The sequence below is a fragment of the Ostrea edulis genome, chromosome 2 (assembly GCF_947568905.1).
Source record: "Ostrea edulis chromosome 2, xbOstEdul1.1, whole genome shotgun sequence".
NCBI classification, from domain to species: Eukaryota; Metazoa; Mollusca; class Bivalvia; order Ostreida; family Ostreidae; genus Ostrea; species Ostrea edulis.
This window is the reverse complement of record NC_079165.1, coordinates 89,903,866-89,920,451: the sequence shown is the minus strand read 5'-3', so window position 1 is coordinate 89,920,451 and position 16,586 is coordinate 89,903,866. Positions and strand designations below refer to the sequence as shown.

The 16,586-nt window shown below is 47.0% G+C and overlaps 1 long non-coding RNA gene across 1 annotated transcript; it reads left to right on the top strand.

Annotated features, from left to right (window-relative positions):
• The first annotated feature begins 14,197 nt into the window (after positions 1-14,197).
• Positions 14,198-16,200, top strand: LOC130051966 (uncharacterized). The gene is made up of 2 exons (XR_008800255.1): positions 14,198-14,725; positions 14,831-16,200. It is a non-coding gene; the product is annotated as an uncharacterized LOC130051966 (long non-coding RNA).
• The last annotated feature ends 386 nt before the right edge of the window (positions 16,201-16,586 follow it).

Below are 16,586 nucleotides of genomic sequence, written 5' to 3'. Positions count from 1 at the left end.
GGAAGAGGGAACAAAAATTTCAGTCGAAAATGCATTAAAATGCACCATTTTAAATCAATCTTTTCAATCCCCAATGGCAGGGGGTTAACCCTCTTCCATGCCCCCCCCCCCTCCGGCCCTTTTGGGCCTCAACCCCACCCCCACCCCCCAGTAAGGTCTAGATCCGCCACTGAGGTGTTTGTTTTGTGTCATTGATCAGAAACATGGCAAAATACCAGGAGTTGTAGAACTTTACTTACGGTAAAGTTAGTCATCATTAAGCTTTGACATACTTTGTTTTGTAACATATCAATTAAGGAAGGCGAGAGATATGTTGGGCTTTTAAATTTTCATTTCTAATCAGGCTACCTAATCGATATGTTGGTTAACTTATACATCTGTGGATCATAGGTTTGAATCTGCAGGAGTTGAATTTGTAAATGTACCTTTGTAATATTTAGTTTATGCAAAATCTACTACATCAGCTCAATATAATATGAATGTGATACTTTTCTTTTATTATGAATTTCTTGGGTTCTCATACTCCTTAACCCTCCTTCAACAAGACATGCATGTGCATGTATGTTGAAAGGTGAATAATGAACAGTGACAAATCTCATAACTCCTATAAGCAATACAAAATAGAGAGTTGGGCAAACACGGATTCCTGTACATATACCAAAGGTGGGATCAGGTGCTTAGGTGGAGTAAGCATCCCCTGTCGACCGGTCAAACCTATATGCCGTGAGCTCTATATCTTGATCAGGTAAACGGAGTAATCCGTAGTCAAAATCAGTGTAACGAGAACGGCCTAACAATCGGTATGAAACAAGTCAGACATCATTTGACCCAATGATAGGTTGTTTTGGCAAACTAGATTGTTATACGCGTTTTGTGAAGTTAAGTAATCCTGTATAGGTACGATATTAAATGTGTCTAAAACTGAAGCATGAATTTGAAGAATTTCATCTTTTGAAAGGGCATTTGAAGTATAAGTACGATCCGCAAATGTGGAATGAATGTCAAGTTCGTTTAAAATACACTTGTAATAATGAGCCTTACAAACAAAGACAATGTTGTTACAAGCTTTGTCAGCTGGAACCCAAACATATTCCTCATGTAACCTATCTAATTCTTTTATCACTTCTGGTTTACTAAACACAGAAGGATATATGGTATGTACTTTTGTTTTGATGTGTCTAATACGATATCTTAATAGCCCTCTTACACTTTTAATCCATTCTGAAAAGGTATCAAGTTCTTTTTTGTATTTAGCCCATCATCTGGCAATCTTCGACAGATTTCATGATAGAGATGAAGTTCTGTCGCCAATTGAAAGACCGAGGTTCTCTGAATTTAGGATCTTTGAAAGTAAGTGATTTGAGATCCTCATTTTCAACTACGTCAACATCACCGGTAATGACATGCTCATCTGTACTATAGTTGACAGAAAACGAAGAACAAGAACATATGTGGATGGATTAAGTATAAGATGGTCTATATCTAGTCACTGCAAAGTTTGTAATTAAAAAAAGTTTAGATGCAATAATAGAAGGAAGCGTATTTGTAAGAAATACACTGCGTAGACTTGAACTTGAAATAAGTTGGAATACACGACTGAACCCTTTTAAGACGAAGAATGTTGCTTATGTTGACGGCATCTATTCCTTTGTTTGTAAATTTGAGCTTAAGATCAGGTAAACGGAGTTATCCGTAGTCAAATTCAGTGTGTCAAGAACTGTCTTAGACTAACAATTGCTTTTGTTAGAAAGCATTTGACCCAATGCCAGGTTGTATTGGCAAACTAGTCGTTATAACGACCAAAGAATTCATGATAATAGTATTTTAGTTGGCATTTTAGCATACGATAATTTTTCAAAGGTTAAGAAATCAAAGATGAATGATGAAGACAATTTCAAAATTTTCAAGGACATATTATGCAATATTTAAAGTTTGGGATTTGAATATCGATTAAACGTATATTTTGAATTTTAGATTTGAATTCTTCCAAATCTTCCAGCAAATTTACACAGCACAATATAATAGAAAGTGTTTTTCATCTTCAATTACTTTGGTTTTGCAGGCATTATAAAAAGGATTGCATCTTGAAATATTTTTCCTGTAGCAAGTTCATGATTGCCAATTTTGGTTTTACAAATTATTGACCCATCAAATCTATCTGTTGATTTACCAGCATAGTCCGGCTGTTTATTCATGATGTGTAATTTGCTAGAAAAGGTTAATTTATCAGAGCTTTTGATATTTGCATTTTGCATTTGCAAAAAAAAACAACCCTGATCAGCAATTCTTTGTTTGATAGAGTTGATATAAGGTCTGACATCAGCATCGTTATTCATGATGAAAGAAAATCCTTAACTGTGTAAAGTTTTTTACCCATGGGTTTGATGTTTTAGTTGAACTAATTATTCATGCTGAATTTGAATATGATTGAAGAATTTAAAACAAGACTGCAAGACTACATTTCTTAAAGGTATGGAAATAGGGAAAAGTAAATACAGTCGGTAAAATAAGAGGACTTTTCCGTTTTGATGGGCTCTTATTCGTGTTATAATTCTCGGTAGTTTTTGCATTATGATAAAATGAAATTTGGACATGCTGCGCGGTTTTCTCTAAAATCAGGGACAAAATGTCGTTACTGATACCGATCCATGCGCGTCACATAATACAGTAGTGAAAACTATATGTACATTGACCTCTGTTGGTAAATTAAATGCTTTTTGATGGACTAAAACAATATACACACATGTATGAAATGATCAGCGTGGTATTCTCTGCTTTTTTAAAATTATATATATAATATATATAACAGTTACACAAATTACTGTACATGTAAGTTCATATATCACATTTTCAGAATGTTACATCGGTAGTAAAAACAAACAAATAAATAAAAAAAAACCTTCAAATTCAGATATAAACATTTTGTAAGATTTATTCGAAATAGTATTCATTTTTTCTGCCTATTAAAAAAACAATTAAAAGAAACAAAAAAAAAAAAAAAAGGTAAGTCCGCATATAGGCCTATATACTCTTTTTTGTGTGTGATCCGGATCCGGGGTTTCTTGACTGTGCAGGAGCAACACGTTTTCTGTTTTACTGAAAACAACACAGCGAACACTTACAGTATTTTATGATGTCCTGATAAGGCCATTTGCAAAAGCGTGTTAGCGCGTTAGTCACAACACGCCGTCACGCCACCAAGCAACGCACCGTTACGTTAACGCAACTTTACACAACTCGCCCTCACGCAGACAAGCAACGCGTCGTTATACGCTAGTTAATACAACTTTACACAACTCGCCTTCACGCAGACAAGCAAGGCGCCGTCACGCTAACACAACTTTACACAACTCGCCTTCACGCAGACAAGCAAGGCGCCGTCACGCTAACACAACTTTACACAACTCGCCTTCACGCAGACAAGTAAGGCGCCGTTACGCTAACACAACTTTACACAACTCGCCGTCACGCTAACACAACTCGCCTTCACGCCGACAAACAACGCACTATCACGCTTTTACAAATGGCCTTATCCAGACACCATATATATACACCAAGTATATAACATACAATTTTTTTTTAATGAGCTGAACATAATTTGTCCTGGCCCGGCATTCATGGGCGCAGATTTTCTGTTGATCAAAATCCTATCTTTTTACCCCCCCCCCTTCCATTAAAGAAAATTCAAACACAAATTGTTAGGAAAACACATATTGTAATAACAGAACTTATCATCGTGATTTGAGTTATTTTCTTCATATTATAGCAATAATGAAATGCTTCGGGGGGGGGGGGGGGGGGGGGGGGGGGGGGGGGGGGGGGGGGGGAGGGGGGGGGGGCAAGGTCGAGTTACGACAGGCTACTAAAAATCATGCTTCTCTTATATCTAAGTACATGTACTTTATATCCATTTAGTTAATAACATATGACAGTCAAGTAAATGTGATCCATACCTGCTGGTGTGCAACTGTATTTGAATGTTCTAGACCTATATATAATGATTATATTCTACGGACCCGAGGCCTGTCCCGAGACACGGTTAGATTATTCTAAGTAGCGTGCTATGGTGGGTCCTTAGTCCTGGAATTTTGGGGTTTAGGTAACATTTTTTTGTTTGGAATCAATAAATTAAGGTAGCGACGGATAGCAACCACGTGATCAGTAAAAATTGTGTATTTTCACGTGAATTCATTTTCCGGAATTCCTTACTCCGTCATAGAATTGTAGTATCTGGGGAGTCGTCCCCAGTACGACCTGTTTGGCAGACAGCTTCCGGAGCCCGGATGACAGTTCCCGCCAAGAGGCATCTTTGAACTGCCTGTTGAGAACGACAGACGTATATATACGAAGAGCGATACATATAGATATAGAAAGGCACTTACAGCGTAATGCATAGGTAAGTCTGTGGGTAACTCACGGGATTACTGGGTCACTAACACCCTAATTACTTTATTGGCGCCCAACTCGAGGCCACAGGCTTATCGGTGATTTGACAGTTTGTTGTTTTTTCACACCACGCTGGTCAGCCGCCATATTGGCGGGAAGTCTCAGTTTGACTTGGAAATTTTTTTTTTTTCACTTTGAATTACATTAAGATTTTTGTGATTATTTTAGGATTTAATATTTAATTACAGAATCAATTTAGATTATTGACATTTGCATTTTTGTATATTTGTGCATTGTTGTGTATTATGGATACATCTTTTGATGAAGCGCTGTCTGGATTGGGCTTACGAGCCCACCCAGACACCCCCGCGTTCACGCGTCGTGGCCCTACGCTGTCGCAGTTAGCTTCAGGTAGAGTTGGTAACCCATGGGGTTATGGGGGGGCTTATGACAGTATGTCAGGTCCCGGGTTAGAGCCATATTCCCAAGGTGGATCCTTGGTTGGCGGCGATCCCTTTGTCACGCCGTCCTTGCCTTCCTGTTTGAGGGAGGGGGGTGGTAGGTTGAGGGGTGCCCCAGGAGGGGGAGTGAGGTTCTCGGACACTCTACTTGGTTCTAGGGAGGGGGACAGCCCAGAATGGGGTATACGGCGTAGGTGGAATTCAGCAGAGAATCTAATTGGCTTAGATTCACCCAGAAAAGGTTCTGGACTCGACACTTCGTGGTCTAGGGATAGGAATAGGTGGGAGGAGGATTTCTTGTCCCCCATGGGGGGGTCAGTTATTCCTAATGTCTCGGCAAGGCCCACACCGGGTAGGGGGGATGGTTTCGACTATGGATTTAGTTCAGGGACTTTCCCGGAACATCATACCCCCTCCCTGCATCCCTATGCTCCAGGGTCACGGAGGTTTTCGGCCCCACTCCCTCGCTCGTGGGCCGATGATCAGGCAGTAGGCCAGCTTAGTCAGAGTTTACCCCTGGGGGGCTTAGGTTACGCTCACAGCGTCCCACTCCCAGACAGGATCCCCCAGTCGCCCCTTTTTCGGAGCCAGGGATTTCCTATGGGAATTATCACCCCCCACAGGCCAGCCAAAGCTATGACCTACTCACAGGGTCCCCACCCCCACATGCCCATCCTTCACATGTGCAAGACCCTTGGGCTGGGGGGAATACCCCCCATCCCCAGCATTCGGTACCCCCTAGGCTTGGCGGTTACGCTAGCACACCTATGCCCTACCCTACCATGATGACTCCACCCTATCAACAGGGACCCTCCGCTTATCCTGGCACCACGGCCTGTGGGTTAGGGGAAGAGGGGGGTAGAGTAGCTCACGTTCGGCCCCAGTTAGGTGTTCCCGACACACATACCCCTTTCCTTGGACCGTTGGCCCAGGGGCCCGCTCCGGTGCCCCACCTCCCCACGCCCGCCCCTCAGTACCCTAGGTCTGGGGGATACGCGACGGGCACTGGAAGACACGCGCCTAAGTACAAGGATTTGCGGTACGACGGGAAAAGTAGCTGGAAGTCCTTCCTGCACAAATTCGCTCGCTTGGCCCGTAGCCAACAGTGGACCGAGCCTGAACAGCATGACCAATTCTGCTTCTCCCTGGAAGGGACCGCCAGTGATTACTACACCCTGTTGCTGGACACTGATCGCAACCTCTCATTGACCGACATCCTGAGGAGATTTGAGAAACGTTTTGGATCCTCAGCGCCAGACCTGTCACACCAGTTGAACTTCCAGTCAGCGTCCCAGAATGCAGGCGAGTCTTTGAGACATTGGGCAGATAGGGTGCTTACCCTGGCCACACAAGCCTTCCCATCCGTGCCAGATGTTCATACTCACGCCATTCCGCGGCTGTGTTATGGCGCCGAGGACCGGGACGCAGGACTCTATGCCCTGGATGGCCAGCCCAAGACGGTTGAGGAAGCTGTTGATCGGATGCAGTATTACCAGCATTCGAGGCAGACTAAGTCGTCAAAGCCTAGGCGGGATGTGAGGCAGGTAGCCCAGGAGGAGGCCCCCGATTCTGACAAGGAACTCAGGGAGATGCGCCAGCGCCTTCAGGAGATAGAGAAGGAACTCCGAGGGCGGACCCCCTCTCCTCGGAGACCTTCATCGCCACCTTTGAGCGGAAATCGGAAGTCAGTAGGTTGCTACAAGTGCGGGGCCATGGGGCACTTCAAGAGGGAATGCCCGGAGCTGAAGGGGAAAACTGAGGCGAACCAGGGTCAAGGGGCCAAGGCCAAGCCTAAGGACGGCCACGAGACGCAGCAACGTTCGTCAGAACCACGAGGGCGGGGAGCCAAGACCCGCCAGTCACAATTTAGTGGAGGGCCTACGCAGCGGGAAGTCAGGGTGCTGACTCCAGAGCGCTCCCCAGTTAGGCCAGGGCCGTGCGACGCTCGCACGGGGACAAGTCGGTTTGCAGGAGGACACAGGCAGGCGCCCTCCTGCATGCGCCGCTCCAGGAAGGGCACACTCCAAGTGCGGTTCAAGGAGGCATCCGAGGAGGAGGAGGAGGAGGAGGAATCCGATGACTGGGTCATAGGGTGGGAGGAGGACAAATACGAGCCCTCTCCCAAGGATATGTTGTCGGGATTCAGGCTCCCTGAGGATATCGTGGTGCCGGAACTGCCCAGGCTTGGGGCAGAGAACCAGGGGGATGGGGAGGAATTTCCGGAGGATTCGGAGGACTTGCCGGATCAGGAGCCCTCGCTCATTCAGGAGGAGCAGGCCGGCGCGTATCTCGCGCCCAGGCCTAGTGAGTGCCCGGAGCCAGTTAAGGCGCAGGTTCAGCCCAAGGAGGAATGTGGGCTGGGGGTGGTCAGTGGCCAGGCGGAGGACGGGACCGTGGATATGCCATGCCGGCATGCGGGAGAAGCCCATGAAGAGTTACCTGTGCCTATAGGGCAGATACGCCCAACCACCGGATTCATGGTCGAAATGGTAGTCCAGGGAGTCAGACTACAGGCAGTGGTAGACACTGGGGCGGAGGTGAGTGTGCTGTCCACCCGGGTCTACGAGGAGCTCGACCCCAAGCCTCCCATCAAGCAGCATGTGACCTTGGTTCAGGCAGGGGAAAACGCTCGGATGAGGGGCTTCGTCATTGGCCCTGTGGCAGTTTGCCTGGGAGACACAGAACACAACGTCGACCTGTATGTGGCTCCCCTGCAGGACCAAATGCTGCTAGGTATGGAGTTTTTGCATCAGCAGAAGGCCCACTTAGACCTGGAGCATGGCACCATGACCTTGGGAAAGGAGAAGGTCCCTATGACGTTCGGACGCCCAGGAGGGGGACAGGAGGCTCAGGTTTCGGTAACAAAGTCTATCAGGGTCCCAGCTGCCTCAGTCGTCTTATGCCCTTGTCATTTGGATAAGGAGTTGGAAGACTTCGTAGTCAGCCCTCAGATCACACGACTCTCGAACCTACTACTGGTGCCGCACACTTATCACACTGGGGGGAGGTCAGCAGTGACCTGCATTATCAACGCCTCGGACGAGGATGTGTCCATCCCAGAGGGCAGTGTGATAGGTTCAGCCTCGGAGGCCGGATTTCGGACGCAGACTCCGGACATAGTCCGGAATGTTTGCAGTGTGGCTAATCCCCACACTGATTCGGGGGCTGAGGTCCCCGAACACTTGAAGGACCTCCTTGATCGCTCGTCCAAGGAACTGACTCCGGAGGAGTGACGGATGCTCGCAGACCTGCTCAACGAATTTCAGGACGTATTTGCTACGGGGGAATTCGACTTTGGCAATTTCACGGCTCTGGAGCATGAGATCGACACAGGCGAGGCTCGTCCAGTTAAGGAGAGGATGAGGCGCACCCCGCTGTTCTTCGTGGACGAAGAGGAAGCACATCTTAAGAAGATGTTGGATGCAGGTGTGATCCAGCCCTCGGTGTCAGAGTGGGCCTCCGCCCCTGTGTTGATCAGGAAGAAGGACGGGCAAGTTCGGTGGTGCCTAGACTACCGTAAACTCAACGACGTGACCCGGAAGGACGTATTCCCATTGCCCCTCATTGACGAGTGTCTAGCCACCTTAACTGGCAATGTGTGGTTCTCGAAGCTCGATGCCAACTCAGCTTTTCACCAAATCAAGATCAGCCCTAAGGACAGGAAGAAGACCGCCTTTGTCACGAAGTACGGGCTCGAAGAGTTTGTTCGTATGGGATTCGGATTGTGCAATGCGCCGGCGACTTTTTCCCGTGCCATGAGCCTGGTGTTAAGGGGACTCACATGGAGTATAGTCCTGGCCTTCCTGGATGACGCCTTAGTCCTCGGTAAAGACTTTCAAGGTCATTTGGACAACTTGAAAGCGGTATTCCGGAGATTCCGGGAGTTCGACCTGAAATTCAAGCCCAAGAAGTGTGAGCTGTTCCAGACTAAGGTTGAATTCTTGGGGCGCCAAGTGAGCGGAAAGGGTATTGAGATGGGGGACACTTATATCGCAGCAGTGAGGGAGTGGGCTCCCCCAACCAATGTTAAGGAGGTAGAAAGGTTCCTGGGGTTTGCGAACTACCATCGGACCTTCATAGCTGGGTATGCCCAGTTAGCGTGCCCGCTTTATCAGGTGACAGGGAAAAAACCCTTTGAATGGGGTCACGAGCAGCGGTCAGCATTCGACGCTTTGAAGAAAGCACTCACTAGTCCGCCTACACTGGCCATGCCTATAGCAGAGGGTATGTTTGTATTGGATACGGACGCGTCAGGGGAGGCCATAGGGGCTGAGCTCAGCCAGATTCAGGACGGGGTTGAGAAACCTATAGCTTATGGGAGCCTTGGCCTGAATAGAGACCAGAGGAAGTATTGCACTACTCGGCGGGAGCTACTGGCGGTTGTGAGGTTCACTCGCATGTACCGCCATTACCTCCTGGGAAGGAGATTCAGGGTCCGGACAGACCACCATAGTCTCATTTGGCTGCTGAACTTCAAATCCCCTCAGGATCAGCTGGCCCGCTGGCTAGAGGAACTTAGCCAGTATAATATGGAAATACAGCACCGTCCAGGCCGGCGCCATATCAACGCTGATGCCCTATCCAGATTGCCACACTCATCTTGTGCCTCTGGCGCCGCTTTTGCTATTCATCCCAGCGACCTGCCCTGCGGAGGTTGCCTGAAGTGCACGAAGGCTCACCAGTCATGAAACACCTTTGTGGAGGAAGTGGATGACGTGGCTCCACTCGCCCGCCCGGGTACTTGGACTTACTTAGAAGAGCCTTCGTCGGACGAGGAAATTGACTTGGCTGAGGACTCGGCTATCAACTTGGCCCAGTGCAAGCCCGGAGTCGTTCCGGAGGGCCACAGCCCTGAGATCAGTGAGGCGGCTTGGAACTATGTCTCCCGAGAAATTCTCGGGCCACCCAGCCAGATAGTGGACCTTGAGAGCGACGACACGGCATCTGGTCCGTTCAGAACCCAGGTACGGCTGCTCACCAGTCCTCAGATACCAGCTGTTGTTAGGACACTTACAGATACCGGCAGTGGTTCCCTGTCCCTCGTAGGCATGACCGCAGACGAGATGATGCAGAGCCAACAGCAGGATGCGGACTTGAAGCTCTTTGGCCAATGGCTGTCAACTGATGGAGAGCCGGCGGAGGGAGAGCTGTTCCTAGCAAGCCCGGCTTTGAAAAATTACTGGATTGACAGGGAATTTTTCATGAAGGATGAGGACCAAGTCCTTTGGAAATTGGTGGGAGAGGGAGAGTCGAGGAGTCGGCTATTGGTAGTCCCCCGGGAATTGAGGGAGGAAGTTCTCAGGCTGTGCCACGACGTCCCTGCCTCAGGCCATCAGGGAATCAGCAGGACTAAAGCCCGCCTTAGGGAGCGCTTTTTCTGGTATGGCATGATGAGGGAAGTAGAGGGCTTTGTAAGCACTTGTGGGCCCTGCAGCAGGAACAAGCATCCCCAGCGACACGCGCGAGCAGAGATGATAAAGTATCATGCAGGAGCTCCCATGGAGAGAGTGCACTTGGACTTCCTGGGCCCACTGCCCAGGACTGACAGTGGCAACGAGTACGTGCTTGTTATGGTGGATCAATTCACTAAGTGGGTCGAGTGTGTACCACTTCCCTCCCAGACAGCTGAAGTGACCGCCTCAGCAGCAGTGAACCAGTTCTTTGCCAGGTTTGGCTGCCCGTTCCAGGTATTTACTGACCAAGGGCGCAACTTCGAGAGCAAGCTCTTTGCAGCAGTCTGTGAGCTACTGAAAATCCATAAGGCACGAACAACCCCTTACCGGCCCTCGGCCAATGGCCAAGTAGAGCGGTACAATCGGACGTTAATGGATGCTGTCAGGTGCTACATAGACAAGGCTCAGAACAGCTGGGACATACACTTAGCCCAGATAGCAGGCGCCCTGAGGTCGTCTGTGAATCGTAGCACAGGGTTTACGGCTAACAAGTTGATGTTAGGTCGGGAGACCAACACCCCGGCAGACCTGATGTATGCTCCCCCCATACGAGGCGAGGACCTAGACTTAGAGGACTATGTGGTGAACCTGGAGAAGTCCATCCAGGCCGCCCACGAGATCGCCCGAGCCCGACTTCGGACTACCGAGGAGCGCATGAAGCGTGATTACGACCTTAGGGTCAGGTTTCGAGCCTATCAGGAGGGGGATACAGTCTATGTCCTGGACACAGCCACCGTGAAGGGGAAATGCCGTAAGCTCAGCCCCTCATGGAAGGGTCCAGGGCTGGTGGTCCAGAAGCTCAGTGCCCACCTCTACCGAGTAAGGACCAAGACGACGGTTATGCTGGTCAACCATGACCGCATGAAAAAGTGCGAGGACCGTGACTTACCTCGCTGGCTTGCCAATGCCCGGGAGAGGTACTTAGCTGAGAAGGGCTCATGTCAGGCCATAGACGAAGGGGTTCATGCCAGAACCCCTACCGGGGCTGTGTCAGAACCGGAAGGCATCCCGAGGACACAGGACCCGGCAAGTCTCCAGGATCCAGAGGTTGCACAGGTTCCCCCGGAGGAACCAACCCCTACACCGAAGCGCAGACGGGGAAGACCGCGTAAACTTCGCGCGCCATCACCGGCTCCCCCGAGGGCCCCCTCGGGGAAAACGCGCTATTGCCTCTGCCGCCAGGCGGACGATGGCAAACTTATGATACAGTGTGATAGGTGTGAGGAGTGGTTTCATGGGAAGTGTGTGGGAGTGACTCTGGAAGATGCAGAGAGGTTAGATAATTATGTGTGCTCCCCTTGCTCCTGTAAGGGTACGGGTGGCTCACACCTTCTTCTTTCTCTTTGCAGAAAACAACGTGACGCTGAGTCAGAGGGGGGTTCCCCCCCCCAGGAGCTGGAGGAGGGAGCGGGCACGCTTCCAGAGGGACGACTCCTCGTCCCAGAGCGGGAGGAGGCGGAGGGCCACTCCGCCACCCCGCAGGCCCAGCCCAGTAAAGATCCGGGAGGACTTTGGGGACCCCAGGGATGCGGGGGCTCCCAATCGCCCTAGCCCCCACAGCAGTCGGGACTCAGATGCCCCCTGCTGTGCGGGGTAGCTACCCGGAAGCTCCGGCAGCATGTCACGCTGACCCATTTGCCGCCGGTCTTCCGGCGTGGCGTCCCCCCCTCCCGGGAGGTCTCGTCCATCCGGGAGAGGGTCCTGAAGTGGTTGGCCAGGACCCTCCTCGGCCCAGGTGCCACTCTGTCCGAGTTGGCATCCTCCTTACGGGCCGAGGAGGTGTTCCCGGACCCCCACGGTGGCCTCACACCAGACCTGGTGGAGGCCATGGACAGTCTGTGTCGTAGTGTGGGGGAAGCCCCTCCCCCAGTTTACGAGTTGCGCGGGGACGTCCACCCCGCGCTCCTCCTCCATTGGAGGGCACAGGCTGTCTTATCAAGATAGACCCCTGCTCGAGGGCGGCCTACAAGAGGTTGGCCGCCAGCGAGAGGATAGGTCGTAGGCGCTTGAGGGACTTCTCTATGAAGCCCAACTCGTCGGGGGGTCCCTCACGCGCCAGAACGAGGCCCTCCTCGGGGGCTCCGGCTCCGGGGACCGCTGCTCCCACGGCGCCGCCGGTAGCTCCTGAGGAGGCCCCGTTCATCCGCCAGGAGCCGAGAGATGCCTCCCCCTTCTCAGACGATGGGCCTCCCCCCCTTGAACCGATTCAGCCAGAGGGGTGGGAGTTGGACTTTGAGGAGGAGGAGCCGGTCGAGTGGTGCCCTCTTGGACCAGAGATGATCGAAGGGGGTGCCACCGACCAGCATCAGGGTGAGGGGGATTCGTCCCCCATGCTCGAGTTTGGGCAGAGCCCTTTGGACGGGGATATAGGGGGCCCTCCGGTCGGTGGGGAGGAGTTCCCTAGGCCACCCCCTGGGTTCGTTACCTCCCAGTACATGACTGCGGAGATGCCTCGGGGGTGGCATGGTGCCCGCAGGGTGACCCTGGCGGTGATCCAGGAGTGGTAAGTCGCTCCTGGATGTTTTCCCCTGGTTTTGGGGGAAGGTCACAGTTTTAGTGTGAGAGCCAGGGGTGACCCTGGTCCACATGGGGGTGGATTTTATGGGGGGTTTCCCTTTACCACCGGGCAGGGGTGCATGGCCCAGGACAGGCTGTCCTGGTTTGCACTGGGGACTAATTCGGGGGGTTTCCCCGTCAGAAGTTTAGGGGGTGTGGGTCACAGGGTATCCCTGTTCCACACCGGGTAGGGACCTTAGAGGTCTCAGTTAAATTCTTCCGGGAGTATGCCCGGGTCCTCTCTTTGCCGGAGTTTTCCGGCGTCCTCGGATAAGTCTCTCCGAGGGGGCGTGGCGCGCCCACCTTGATTACTGGTTAGACCCATTTCTCCGTCCTTCAGAGAAAACGGGGGGGAGTGTAGTATCTGGGGAGTCGTCCCCAGTACGACCTGTTTGGCAGACAGCTTCCGGAGCCCGGATGACAGTTCCCGCCAAGAGGCATCTTTGAACTGCCTGTTGAGAACGACAGACGTATATATACGAAGAGCGATACATATAGATATAGAAAGGCACTTACAGCGTAATGCATAGGTAAGTCTGTGGGTAACTCACGGGATTACTGGGTCACTAACACCCTAATTACTTTAGAATAGTCGAAAAACAAAAAGGGGTTCCGAAAGTGTTTTGTTGCTGTGACTGACTCGCCTACAGAAAATATGCACATACCACATAAGTATACGTCAATGTCTGTAATAATGGTAGATCAAATGTTTCATCTGTGTGAAACTTATATTGCTAATCGAAATGTTAAACCCACCACCAATCCATGTACATAGATGCGCTACGTAAACAAAGTTGTTGATTGATGCATCGTAATGTCCGAGTGCTGCATGCTTAGAGATTAAATACTGTTTATACAGTCATTGAGAGGCTAAACAAAGTTTCTTGCAAGAAGAGGAAGTTGGTGGATGCATTGAACTTGGACAACGAAATCATAGTTTCGTTTGGTGAGTGAAAAAATGCCATAAATTTGTATTCAAAAGTTCAACTCACATTTCCTCTGCCATTTCACAACGAGATTTATAATAACATCTGTAAGTTTAAACACACGACATACAGTATATGTATTATTTTGTATGTATATATGTATTCCATATGTACATAAAATATAACTCCCACCTGTGCATGTGATTGTAAACGAACGGATGTCATGTAAATGTATACCACATTTGTAAACATGGGCTCTCACAACTCTTTTACTAAGAAAATAATAATATCGTTATGAAAATAATCGTTACGAAAATAACATACCTTGAACTACGTGTTTAAAAGTAATGAAAAACAAATATCTGTATAGACCTACTATCTAGGGGTATGAGGGAACCAGATAAAAAGTGGAAGGGGGGGGGGCATGTGTTGAATTATAATTCCCTAGACTATAGTATACATGTATACTATTACTTTGAAATTTCAGTGACCTAAGAAATATATCAAACCTGAAGTTTCATGTTTCACACAAACATGTAGGTTGGCAAAACCTTTTTAAATAATGTAAATTAATCACAAGTCTGCATAAGTAAGATATGTATACTACACGTATGCCCTTCTCTTGACCCATATTTTGTAAATAAAACAGATATGATAAGTCTATGGCAGTTTATGAAAACATATATACATGTCATCTCATTGCAATTTATAATTTTGAAACATCAGTATTTAAATTTTAACTGAATATGTGTTGAGACACAGTTTTAAAATTCACATTGTCTGATGCAATCTAATTACTCAATGGTATAATATAGACCTAACTGTGCAAATATCAATTATGATGATCTTTTTTCTAGGCATCAGCCTGAAGACCGGGGGAGGTTAGATAGGACCAGTGCAGGTTGAAGTGGATTTCGAGTCAACAAGTATAACAGCAAGAGAGGTACTATATATTTTTTTTGATAAACATTTGTAAAGACAATTCTGAGTATATCAGATATTCATCTTTTTTGCTATATTTAAATATATTTATCTATATTTTGAACAGGTACTCCATTTACAGTGATGATGACATATCCCCATGACCCCCACAACTCCACAAATTTAAAAATGTTTGATCAAGTTCCGAAGATTAAAGAACTACTGCAAAATTTGGGACTGGATGAAAAACATTAATTCACTTATATGAGCTCAGAGCAGTGGATGTTATACAACATACTTTAAACTAAATTGTGAATTTAAGGGAAAACAAGTACATGTACTCGTATATTACAAGTACATGCCTTTTGAAAGACAATAATATTGCATAGATGTAAAGGAAATTTCAATGTTGATTATTCTTTCTTAGATATATTAGTTAAAAATGTGCACATGATAGAATATCAATTTTATAACTTCAATCAATGTGTTTGAATTTTCCTTGTAATTCAAAATTTAGTTGAAACATACATCATAGATACATTAATGTATATCAAATTTTTAGAAAAGTTTCATAATGGAACTAATTCCCCCCCCCCCTTATACATACAGTGAACATAGACCTTCACCTGAGGAAAACTTCAGTTAGTTAATGAAATATACATGTACATGCATTCTCAGTTATCCAATAGTGAGTTTTTGGTTCCATGTGAAACTACAATTAGAAATCTTAAACTTATGAAAGACACACCTATCTGTGAGGGTAAGATGACTCAGATGGACTTAAATGTAGTGATCCATGGGCAGTCCATGGGTCTCTTTCCATTGATATTAATTATTTATTGAAATATGAAATGGTTATTTAAACATATTTGGTGTATTATACTGTATAGTGATATAAATTTCTATCAAAAAATATGTATAGGTAATAGATTTGGTCCAGTTATTACAAGAAATTGTATGAAAAATAACTAAATATTTAGGCAATCATTGTGAGTGCGAAAAGGTCAACTGCAATAGCACACACTATATATCATTCTTAAATGGCTCATAGAAACTTCTAGTATTGTGAGTTTGAATGCTCAATATGGTAATTTGGGAATGCTTAATCATTTAAGGTCAGTAGTTTATCTCTGCTGACTGTATCTCTTAAAATTCATTTCTAGAAGGGAGGGGGTAGGGTTACAAAATCTGACATAGTTTCAGATTAAACCTCATTTGGTATATTTTTTTCTATTCATTATTTTAGATACTACTTGACTTATTGTAAAAATGAAATAAAATCGGAAATTTTATGAGCAGAATTTTGTTGTTGTCAGAAAATGCATGCCTGATAGTATTTGAGAAACGCCATATTTAGGGTAAATTTGGCCAATTGCCAAGTCGAATCATGCCAATGTTTTCCTTAGATGCATTTTGAATTTCTAATCCATGTTGATTTTTTATCTGTTTGTGTTTAATTTACATAACTATATATGACAAACAATATTTCTGGTGTCATTAAAATTTTTATTGGCTTTTGTGTTAATTTGCTCAATTTTGGCATTTTTTGCCTTTTGGGGCTGCAAAAGAATGGATTTCAATCTCGCTTTCCTCGAAAATTAACCTGATTACTTTTGTTGATTTTTTGATATGTTTTAGGATAAAGTCAAAATGTTATAATAAATAAAATTGAAAAAAATTCAATGAGCGGTTTTTTTGGGGCTAGCTATCAATAGCTACCTTAAGTAAACCATCTTGAAAACTATTCAATTCGTACCCGTCCCTATTCATACATAAATCAAAAATGATAAAAAAATCAAAAAAAATCCAGGAGCTGATGCTAGATTGATATTTAAGGTGGGTCCTTAGTCCTGGATTTTTGGGGTTTAGGTAGCATTTTTTTG